Below are 7,302 nucleotides of genomic sequence, written 5' to 3' on the forward strand. Positions count from 1 at the left end.
AAAAAAGTGTGTGGGAGAGAGAGAAGTCGGTTTCTTGTTCAGCTGGGCCTTATACCGGAAGCAAAAGAGCCCTAAAGCACGGCCTGTTGCCCGGTAAACATTTTTTTTTTTTTTTTTGGTAATCTGTAGTCAACTCTTCTCGAAGGACGCGAAGGAGGACGGAGCGTATAATCCAAGTCGTCTCTGCTTCCCGACGTCTTCACGCAAGGTGTTTATGCTCGCTTTCAGCTCGTGATATTTCCATGAAAATCGTCCGTGTCGACGCTCTGCTCGTGTCAGCTCTCTGTCTCTCTCTCCAGTCTGTCCCGGTACCGTAAAACGTCCACCGAGCCGCCGCGCTCTGCACCACCGACACAGTCACCAGTCTGAGCCCCCCCGAGTGACAGAGCAGGAGTCTTGGCTGTGCACCGACAGTAAGTAGCTTGCACTCTCTGCTTACGCGCTCACCAAATCAGCTGTTGCTCCTGCAGAGGGGACGACGCCGCGCGCTTTTCTCCCTCGTGCATGCTCCGGCTTTGCTGATATGAAAATGTGGAGGCTTTCTTCCTATCCCACCTCACCTCACCTCACCCCCCACCTGTTCCTCAGCGTCCGGACAAAGTTGCGGAGAGATCTGCGTCCGAGGCAAAACTCACCATGTGGCAGCGCGGATGTCGCGACGTGAGAGTTGATGAGAGTAGCGGGACGCGGTGGGCACTGCCAGCCGGGACTGCCTATAGGCTGAACCCACGAACACAGAGGTAAAAATGTGCGTATCTACCCCCCACCCCTCTCTGTGTGTTACACCGAAGAGTCAAAACAAAGTAAACAAACGCGAGAAAGTGAAAACACGGCGTGGCACGCATTCACGCACGCATCCAGTGAGGAGGACGTGCGGTGTCCTGCGGCCGCGGCCGGAGAAGCGGAGCGGAGGGCTGGTGAATTATTAATAACCAGAGCGGTTCACAGTCTGTCGTGTTCAGTGAGTAACCAGGGCGGCAGCTGGGGGGTTTAGAGGAATTAAATACGGGCTCAGAGTAAACCGTGGACGCGGGGGATTAGTAGCTCTCACCGGCAAGAGTGGAAGGGCAGCTCGGGGCCGACGGAGAGGGGAGGGAGGAGGGGAGGGAGCGGCGGTGGTAGGTTATGATAAATATTTTCTGAGCGTGTGAAATACAAAGAGAGGAGGCTGTGCAGCTTTGGAAAGTTTATGTTCAGGCTGAGACGCAGAGACGTGGATCAGTTTAAAGGCTGGAAAAAAAAAGAAGCTCCAGCTGCTCCTAAAAAGCGACAGTTTGACATGAAAAGAATGGACTGGATTCTTCAAAGTGTCACAGAGCTGATTTAACTGTCATGGCACATGACTGGACACATACATGATGTTATACAATGTGAGAACTTTCAGCAGCCATCAGTCTGTCACATGTCCAGACTTATTTTAGAGATTTGTAACACCTTTGGATCTGTTCTGTTTTTTTTTTGTTTCCCAAAGCTGCAGGATGTTTAGTTCACCCTCACACCCTCACACAAACTGACACAAACTGTTTATGTAGTGCCCAATAAAACAGTTCGTTCAGAGCAGGTGCATGACTCCCGGCTGGAACATGAACACTATTATTTATTCACCACAAATATCAAATGATGGCGGATATTGAGACACGCCTTCAGCAGACACTGCACTCATGAATAAATTCAACCACAAGTAACGTTTTGACCTTTTATGGGAAAGGAAGCACTTTGACGGAAGTGCGCAACCGCAGACGTCACCAATAAAATGATGAGGAGCAGCGTGAGGACGGAGCCCACCTGCCGCCGGCCCGGGCGGTGTTGGTTCAACTTCATCACTGCACAAACACACACATCCAAAACTCATGGAGACCTCAGGTCTACACACACACACACACACACGTGTTTTAAAAAACAAAGCAACGTCGGAACACACACACACACACACGTGTTTTAAAAAACAAAGCAACGTCGGATTCAGATGGCAAAATTATGACAGCTGAATTCTGAATATTTTATTGAATCAAACGAAAAATATTGAAAGTTTTTATGACGTCATTATTTAGTCAACAGAACAACACATGAAATATTTGATTTCAGTTTTTTGGGGGGTTTTTTCACTGCAAAATCCGTCGAGCTGATTTTCTTAAAGCTTTCTTTTATTACACGAGATAATGTTCTAACGTTGTTATAATTATGTGACGCCGTCATCAATGAAGGCTTCGTTAAATCCATCAGAGCCGTCAGTGTTTTCATCCAGCAGCAGGCTCCATTTTATATTTATTACATTTAATAAAAGTCGTTTGTTCTGGGTCATTTAAAAGAAACAAAAAAACACCGAGTGACTATTTTATAGTTTTTAAACGATTTAAAGCGCGAAATAAAATTCATACAGACAGCTACGTAAAAGAAATAATTAGTTTAGGCCTCGAGTATTTCATTTACAACTAAATATTTCATTTAATAAGTTCATGTGAATTTTAAAAACAAAACAAAACATGGGCTATGTAAGAGTGGAGATAAATGTGTTAATATTGGTATTGTTATTATATTTTGTTGGTCTTAAAATATTTAATTGTATTTAATATTTTTTATTCTATTACTAATAATAAATAAATAAATAAATAAATAAATAAAAGCACCAGAAAGTAATTATCTAATCTGTTCAGTTGATTTGATTTGATGATATTTTCTGGTTATCAGGCGACACAAAGGCCCAAATTCAGATTTCAGTCATGACTCAGCACACTGTCACTGTTAACTAACACCAGAGTATTTTTATAATAAGTCAATAAAACTGAATTATAAAGTAAATTTGAATATATGTAAGTGTATGTGTGTGTGTGAGCGGCCTGCAGCAGCCTCAGTCTGCATCAGGACCTGTCCGTCTGTCTCCGGGCCTGTGAGACGATCATGAATTCGTTTGGATAATGTTTGTTTTTTTGTTTTTGTTTTTGTTTTTTTAGATGAGCGCGTGCACGTCACCTTTCTTTAAAATAAATTCAAGTTGGACGATTACGTAGGTGCACGTGCGAGTTCTGTTTAAACAAGAAGCCTTTTTTTTAAATGTTGCACAACACAAGAAAAACATGAATAAAACACACACACACACACACACACACACACACACACACACACTTCTTATTGCCTCGTCACACCGGGTTCAGTTCAGGTCGGACCTGACCTGATGTGTGACCTCATAGTTACTGTTTTGAACTTGTGGCCTGTTCAGGACGTCAGCGCGTCATTACGTCACAATAATCTGTTTAAAATAGTAGAATTGTAAAGCCCCTTCATTCGATCAGGACACATCTAAATACATATGCAGAAGTTCTGAATGAAAAGAACTCAGCGTGCTGCGCATGTTGTCAGCAGATGATGATGTTTGTGTGAACAGACACGTTTGCTTGAGGACGTGTGGGAGGATCAAGGCGTCACATCTCTGACCCTAAACTAGGCCACGGTGTCTAATAGCATCTCCCAAACCTTTAACGCGCTTATGTCGCCTGGATACCGGAGGACAAGTTGGACAATCACGGGTATTTTTAGGCTGTGAGCTGCAACACTCTCCGCTGACTCCACATGTTCCTCTAAACTTCTTTTTATTTGTTTGTGATGTCAGCCTCTGGAGCGCGCTGAGAGCTCTCCAACACTCTGAAACGCGTCCATACTTTCCATACATTCTGGCGTGCAGCGGGCAGTCTATATTCGTCCCAGCTTGCGCTCATTTACAAACTCTTTTCTTTTGGTCTCTCCTCTCCCGCTCCTATATACCGTCTCTCCCTGGAGGTTTACACAAACTGTGAAACAAAAGTTCCACTAGGCAACGGCCTGTCGAGGAATGCTGACCTTGGCACGGCCAGTGGAACCGGCCCGACTCGCGGCCATTCTCTCGTTTCTTTTTGGTTTGAATTAAGACGCATTTGACCTGCGCCAACTTCCAAGAGGTGCCACGGTGGTTGCTGGAGCCATGTAGCTATAGGCTGCTGCTGCTGGCCTGCACGGGCTGACTGACTGACTAAAACAGAGCTGCTGTAGTCCTGAGATGAAGTTTAGAAAAGTTAAAAAAAACAACAACAAAAAAAAACACTGCAGCAAAGACAGAATGAGTTCTCAGCCGAAAGGATAAAGTTACAAGATGTGAAGGACACCATGCAGGATAGGGATTCATCTTAAATTCACTGAGTCACTGTCTCTAATAAAAACAGCAAATAACAAATAAGTTCAGTAAAATGACCAGGGGCCCTGATTTAGAATATTATAATGATAATTAAGAGAATAAAAAACAAGCTAAAAAAGAGCTCAACTAAAATAAGCAGTGGTGGAAGTAATCAGATATTTTACTGAAGTATAAATACTGCAAAAAAATACCCAAGTAAAAATCCCAGAATCTAAATTTTACTATTATACAATAAAAACACAAAAGTGTAGTAACAAAGTAAATGTATTAGACAACAGAACAACCCTCAATCACTGGATTATGATCAGTAATGAATTAAAGTGGATTTTAATGTTGTTCTAATATTCTTTATAATCTTTAACAACATTACATTTAGTCATTTAATTAGCTTTTAACACAGCGGCGTACAACAAAGGAAACAATCAAGATAACTACAACTGTCTGATAAATGTAGTGGAGTAAAAAAAAACTACAATATTTCCCTCAATGTCTGGCGAAGTGAAAGTATAAATGAGCTGAAATGTAAAATACAGTATGTGAGTACACATTAAATGATATTTCCTGACTGACTGAAAATGAGGTCAGTGTGGACAGAATACTGAGAGAGCGAGATAAGATACACTCACACTCCAGTGCTGCAGAATGTGACATTCTAAAAAGAACGGTGTGTGTGTGTGTGTGTGTGTGTGGCCCAGACACTTTGGCCGATTACGGCGCTCACAATGAAATACTAACCGTGCCAGAAAACAACAAGAACACAACCAAACGAGCAGAATGTCCTCCCGTCAATGAAAGCTTGAAGTATCTTTAATAATCGTATTATATGGAAATGTTTCAGTGGAGCAGGAGCTGCAGACAAAATGATGAAATAATAGAGAACTCAAAGCTCAGAGTTGAAATGAGTGTTACAGTCTCAAAGCTCACAGTATAGACCTGGACAGAGTCCAACGAGGACAGACTCTAATTAACGATATTCTATATGAAGTGAATGAATTCTCTGGTTGTAGGATCAATGCTACATTTAATTCTAGATTTTTCTGAATGTGTTTCAGGGAGCTATGCAGAGAGCTCCATCCTTTGAGATTAAAACAGATCATTCTATAGTTTCCTTCTTTTCAAAGAACTTCTGATGTTGAAACACGGTATTTCATATTTCCCAGCGTATGGACTGATTCATGTGAACGGGACTGAATCCCAGCGGGGTCTCTCAAACAGGTCGAGTGCAGATTAGAAATGCTACTTAATTACCAAAAGACCCCTGAGAAAGTGTGCCGGCCCTTTGTACATCAAGGTAGGAAACACTGCTAGAGCAGGATTAAACTTAAAGTCACCTATCTCAAACACTTCACTGTTTGGAGGACAAAGGATGATGGGAGGAGGGATCTGAAAACTGATCTTTGAGGACGCAGAAATAGTCTGAATTTTGTCCCATCTACCACAAAAACCACTTTGTTTTATTGTCAGGCAGCAGAACCAGATCCTGCACCCTGATCACTTCCCTGACACACAGTGGATCACATTAGCATAAGATAGTGTGGTTGCTAAACACACACACACACACACACACACACACACACACACACACACAGCAAATACATCCACCTGCAGGCTGAGCGGTGAGATTAACAACACCTGATGGTGGAGGATGATTGGTGGAGCCTCGGGCCTTTTCAAACCTCTGATTGGTTCAACAGAGGACCTGGCTAACTGATGCCTGGAAGAGTGTGTGTGTGTGTGTGTGTGTGTGTGTGTGTGTGTGTGCCTGGATCTCTCAGGGTATCCCACACTCCCCTGCCTTATCAGGCAGCTCCACGGCACCGCTAGAGGAGTGCTGCTCTCAGGAGGGCAGGGCTACCAGCACGTCGCTTATCTTCTACCGGCAAGGAGGGTTTATAGGTCTGATTAACTCGCTGTTTGCATGTGTTGTGTATGAGAAAAGAAGAGAGTGCTGGGGTGTGTTATTGTGTGTGTGTAGACTAATGTGTGTTTGTGTGTGCGGTTAGCCGTGGTTGGGCAAGTGGATGTGAGTGTGAGAAAGGTTTGTACTCAAGTGCAGTAAGCTCCTGGTGAACCACACAGCCGAGGATGACACACACACACACACACACACACACACAAGCCAAACCCCTTTCGTTTTCCTCGACAAATCGCGGCTCTTCAGAGGCACCCAGGAAGTAACACAAAGGCTCTGTCGTAAGCCGGGGGGCGGGGAGGGGGGGTCGAGTGTTGAGAAAAAAAAAAACACACACAGCGCCCTTCAGAAGTAAAGTCGCTGTGATGCATTACAAAGCTCCAAACTTTCAAAAAAACGTCCCCACTTTGTAAAAATCTATATCAAATTGCACCATTTGTCATCGTGATGATTGGAGAGCAAGCCCCCCGCCCCCCTCCCGACCAGAGTGGAGCTCAGTGATATGATTTGCTCTGGTTTGGGTCCAGCCGGTACCACCAGAGAGTGTCATCGTCTGAGGAGGGAGGAGGGAAACGAGGGGGAACACACACACACACACACACACCCTCCCTCCCCCCTACACCCCTTCATAGGAGAAAACAGGGCTGCTATAATCTCTTTTCCTGGCTCTCCATGAAAGCGAGAGGGAAGAGCCACCAGAGCCTCGGTCCGCTTAGATCTGCTGCCCCTCACCCCCCCTGTCTATCTTCTATCTGCTATCTCCTCTGCCTATCCGTCCCTCTCTTGTTCCCGCTCTTCTTCATCACCCCCTCACTTTGACTCGCTCATCCAGGATCTCCCCACACTCGTGCTTTGTCGTTGTAGTTTGTTCACTGAGCATCATGTCTAACTCCTTCAGTTATTGATGTTTAGATCTACAGCGTGTGCCCGCACTTCTCTTTTGTGTTCCTGTCTTTAGTCACTTTTTTTAAGCCGTGCTATGGCTGTCAGTCTGTCTGTCTCTTAGTTGGCTGAAAATATCTCAACAATTATTGGATGGATATCTGTGAAATGAATGACATTCATGCTCCCCAGAGGATGAACCCTGGTGACTTTGGTGATCCTCTCTAGCATCACAATGACATTTGTGGTTTTCAAGTCAAATATCTCAACAAATGTTGGAAAGATTTCCCTGAAATTTCCTTTCTGGGATAAATTTGAACAACTATGTTGATCCCCTGACTTC

Source organism: Larimichthys crocea, chromosome XII, assembly GCF_000972845.2.
Source record: "Larimichthys crocea isolate SSNF chromosome XII, L_crocea_2.0, whole genome shotgun sequence".
NCBI lineage: Eukaryota > Metazoa > Chordata > Actinopteri > Sciaenidae > Larimichthys > Larimichthys crocea.